We start from the raw sequence: 5,092 nt of genomic DNA on the forward strand, positions 1-5,092 counted from the left end.
ACTGGTGAAGATGGGAAAACTAAAGTGGCTCTGCTGCCTGATGGTGACCATTGGACTGGTGTTCTTAGGGACTCAAACTGACCACCAGAAACAAAGGAAAACCAGAATGGTTTTTGATGTATCCACAGCATGTCATCCCTATGGTGCCAATATGTGGTGGCAGTATGCCAAGCGCGTTGCTGAAGGTTTGAACAAAACAGTTCACACCTCCGGTGTAAGTCCAGCACCATGGACAAGTTTGTTCACCATGGGATCATGGTGACAGGTGCTGATGAAGATAGCTTTACCATTTGTAGGATTGTTCCTCATTTTTTTTCCTTTTTATTTGTTGCTTAATACCATGCCTACAGTCAATGATTCAGAAAATGATGGGATCCACTCTAATCCAGTATTCAGCTGTTACTTATGTTCAACTCCGCCAATATGCTGGTGAGGATACTGATGATGTTGCAACTGTGTAATCTGTTACAGGGATAATGATCGCTTCCAAGGGAAGGGTCGGGTAGGAATTTTCCCTCTATTAGAGAGGTTTTGCCTACTCAAGGGACAGGTTTTTGAAGCTTTTACATTCTTGATAAATCTTACATTTTTGCTTAAGTTTTACATTTTCATCCTTTTCATATTTTAGTTTTTTGCATATTGATCTTTGATTACTGAATTCCTTATCTGCAATGCATTTATGATGTGTGTAGTAAAAATGGTTTTAGAAGTGCTACGTGCTGATGTTTATATGCACAACAGGACGGAAATGTTAGGTTTATTCAATGATTATTATAAAATTAATGTATGTACATATGAAATATTGGAGAAATGAGATGCTTCACTCTGTCTTATGATTCAATCAGAAGACCACTCTGTCTTGTGATTCAGTCAAGAGGACAGCTCTGTCTTGTGATTCAGTCAGTGGAGCATTCTGTCTTATGACCTGATCAATTGTTCTGTCAGAACAATACTCTGTTTTGTCACCATGTGTTATGTTCTGTTGATAAAATAGCACTGCAGGAGGGNAAATAGCTTGAAGGAGTTGCCTCATTTATGCTCACATAATCCTCTTGCTGCAGCCAGGTTTCTGTAAGGCAAAACAAGTCAATGTGATTATCACAAATCAAGTCATTAACTAGCAGACTTTTAGAAGAAAGCGATCTTATGTTAAACAGACCGCATTTAATTGTCTTATAGAACAGGTTCACTTAAGTTCATTGTTGTAATGCACAAACTAGAATGAACTTCAGGATAAACGGATGGTCAGAGATTCTTCTTCTGAAGAGGAATAACATGAACTCAGCATCAAGTTGTCCTGGTAAAGCTGGGTGTACAGTGTACAACTTTTTTGTCCTTTTCGGGACGATTTTCAAGTCGTATGAGAATTTTTCGATCGGGCCGACTTTCAGCCTGATGGTGCGTGGTGTAGTGAACAGTGGGTAACGAGGGGAGATCAGCCTCTAACGACCACCTCCCCATCAGGAATCGTAAAGTTGGGATAAAATCAAACGTTTGAAATTCAGTCGACCGTCATAAGGTGGTTGTAGGCAATTCACTCAGTGGGCAAACAAGGATTCTTCGTCTTCCTCCTCTCATAGGAAAAAAGCAAATGAAAAAAAAGGAAAAAAGCATGGCGGGGCTGCAATGAGTGAAATGGAGTTCTTTCTGTCAAACTGTCAGACCGTAGTAGCCACGTTTGCTCAGCCATGTCTTTGTCCAAATACGTCGTCTCCTTTTCTTTTTAGGGCTTTCAGCACAAAATCGCTCAAATAGTCGAGGCAGCGCGTTTCACTCTAGTGAGCTTCATATTCCTCTTCTACTGGTTTGGATGTACAGTGTGAGCAGGTAGATCGCATCAGAGCATCGGCTTGCACAGTGTGAGAACAAACATCGTGAGCTGGGAACTTTTAAACCCTGCGGTTTCTTTATACACTGTGAGTTGTGGCTGAGTGCAACGATTGAAAAAAAATCGTACAGTGTATTCCCGGCTTTAGAAGCAAAAACATTGGCCTTTGATCATCAGGATAATTCTAATTGGCTTCATTGGAAGGGAAAGAAGATCTATAATACCTCTGTGAAATATGACCCTCAGCTTTATTATCACTGAAACATGTTGTTGAGTAAAAATGTCAGATTTGCGTTTATTTGATTTGAATACAAGAAGTTGTCTTAATATTATAGCTTTTCTAAAAAAGCTGCTTGTCTTGCAGCTCACTAATAAGTGTTTCTTTTGTGGGTCAAATCCTCCCTCCTGGATGGAATCACTGCACGCACAGCTTCTGAGCCCTTGTTTCCATCCATCCATCCATCCATCCATCCATCCATCCATCCATCCATCCATTCATCCATCCATCTTCTTCCTCTTATCCGAGGTCGGGTCGCAAGGCGCTCCCAGGCCAGTAGAGAAATAGTCCCTCCAGCGTGTCCTGGGTCTCCCCCTGGGCCTCCTCCCGTTGGGACGTGCCTGGAACACCTCACCAGGGAGACGTCCAGGAGGCATCCTAACCAGATGCCTGAGCCACCTCAAGTGGCTCCTCTCTATGTGGAGGAGCAGCAGCTCTACTCTGAGTCCTTCCTGGATGACTGAGCTCCTCACCCTATCTCTAAGGGTATGGGAGGAGGGGGGGGGTGTCCTATTAGGGAAAAATTATCATTCAGATTAGCTAAACTGTTTCTAAGGAATTATTTCATAACATTTTATGTTTGTGTTACTCTAAGTGGAATAGTGATCTTTGTCTGGTATTAATGGCATTCAGGACTGATGAATGCAACTTGGCCTTCATGATATGATCANTTTTTTTAACTGACTGTTTAAATATTTTAAACCTATTGTGCATATGAATAACCTATTTTAACCCACTCTGTCTTTTAGTATTTTTGTATTACAGTTATAGGGGTTTTGAGCATGAATTAGATTAGGCCTACAAACACTTCATTTAGTTGGGGGGGTTTTTTCAGTTTATTTCCATCCATTCGGTGTAGCTCTTATAGAACAGGTTCACCTAAGTTCATTGTTGTAATGCACAAACTAGAATGAACTTTAGGACAAAGGATGGTCAGAGATTCTTCTTCAGAAGAGGAATAACATGAACTCAGCATCAAGTTGTCCTGGTAAAGCTGGGCGTACAGTGTACAATTTTTTTGTCCTTTTGGGGCCGATTTTCCAGTCGTGTGAAAATTTTCGATCTAGCCGACTTTCATCCTGATAATGTGTGTGGTGTAGCTGTACAGGGGGTAACAAGGGGAGATCAGCCTCTAACGACCATAGTAGCCACGTTTTCTCAGCCATGTCTTTGTCCAAATACGTCGTCTCCTTTTCTTTTTAGGGCTTTCAGCACTAAATTGCCCAAATATGAAAGGCAGCGCGTTTCACTCTAGTGAGCTTTATATTCCTCTTCTACTGGTTTGGATGTACAGAGTGAGCAGGTAGATTGCATCAGAGCGTTGGGTCGCACAGTGTGAGAACAAACATCGTGAGCTAGGAACTTTTAAACCCTGCGGTTTCTTCGTACCCTGTGAGTTGTGGCTGAGTGCAACGATTGAAAAAAATCATCCAGTGTATTCCCGGCTTTAGAAGCAAAAACATTGGCCTTTGATCATCAGGATAATTCTAATTGGCTTGACTGGAAGGGAAAGAAGATCTATAATACCTCTGTGAAATATGTGACCCTCAGCTTTATTATCACTGAAACATTTTGTTGAGTAAAAATGTCAGATTTGCGTTTATTTGATTTCAATACAAGAAGTTGTCTTAATATTATAGCTTTTCTAAAACAGCTGCTTGTCTTGCAGCTCACTGTTAAGTGTTTCTTTTGTGGGTAAAATCCTCCCTACTGGATGGAATCACTGCACGCACACCTTCTGAGCCCTTGTTTCCATCCATCCATCCATCCATCCATCCATCCATCCATCCATCCATCCATCCATCCATCCATCCATCTTCTTTCTCTTATCCGAGGTCGGGTCGCGGGGGCTCCCAGGCCAGTAGAGAAATAGTCCGTCCAGCGTGTCCTGGGTCTCCCCCTGGGCCTCCTCCCGGAGGGACGTGCCTGGAACACCTCACCAGGGAGACGTCCAGGAGGCATCCTAACCAGATGCCTGAGCCACCTCAACTGGCTCCTCTCTATGTGGAGGAGCAGCGGCTCTACTCTGAGTCCCTACTGGATGACTGAGCTCCTCACCCTATCTCTAAAGGTATGGGAGGAGGGGGGGTATCCTATTAGGTAAAAATTATCATTCAGATTAGCTAAACTGTTTCTAAGGAATTATTTCATAACATTTTATGTTTAAGTGGAATAGTGACCTTTGTCTGGTATTAATGGCGTTCAGGTCATGCAACCTGACCTTCATGAAATTATCAGATTCATATCAGATTCAGGACCACAGAGCCAAGTGGCTTGGGTCGCATTGGAAAAAGAATCTGATCTGTGTTGTTCAGACTGCCGTGAAAAGATCAAATCCAGGTCACATATGAGCAAAAAAAAAAAAAAAACAGATTTGGGTGACTTCAGGCTGCTGTATGAACGTAGCCTTAAAGGCTGGTTCTCCTCCCCCAGCAGTGTGTTTCAGTGAGCTTGTCGAAGGTATTTTTGATTTCTGCCCAATATTGAAGCGTGGTCTGCACTATGTTATTCCACACCACAACGCAAGAGGGACAATCAGGAACTAGCTGAGGGTCTAGTTATGGCCGAGGCGGAGAGGAAGTGGGGGCAAGTTTGTGCGACAACGGAGGGACATGAGGGCCAAAAAGAGCGGGGATCCAGGTGGAAAAAGGGTCCCAGCGTTCTCGCCCACCTCGCTCTTCTAGCTGCTCCATCTTCACCAGTCGTTTTTTCACAATGGCGGCCAGACAAACAAAACAAGCCGGTAGGGTACCAGACAATAAAAACGCATAGTGTAGAGCGGATGTAGATTTGACCAATCAGAGGCCTCCAGTCTGCGGCACTGTCTGCACTCACCTACAATTATGGAAAGGTGCAGCAGAGTGTCTGTGTAAGGGGCGGGGCATATCCGCATTCACTGCGACACATGCAGACCACCTGGTTTCTGAGCATAAACCAGCCCTTAAGTGAGATATAAACTCTAAGGAGAGCAGGGCTGGACATCATGT

This window comes from Cyprinodon variegatus, unplaced genomic scaffold (genome assembly GCF_000732505.1).
Source record: "Cyprinodon variegatus isolate N-32 unplaced genomic scaffold, C_variegatus-1.0 Scaffold994, whole genome shotgun sequence".
Classification (NCBI taxonomy): Eukaryota; Metazoa; Chordata; class Actinopteri; order Cyprinodontiformes; family Cyprinodontidae; genus Cyprinodon; species Cyprinodon variegatus.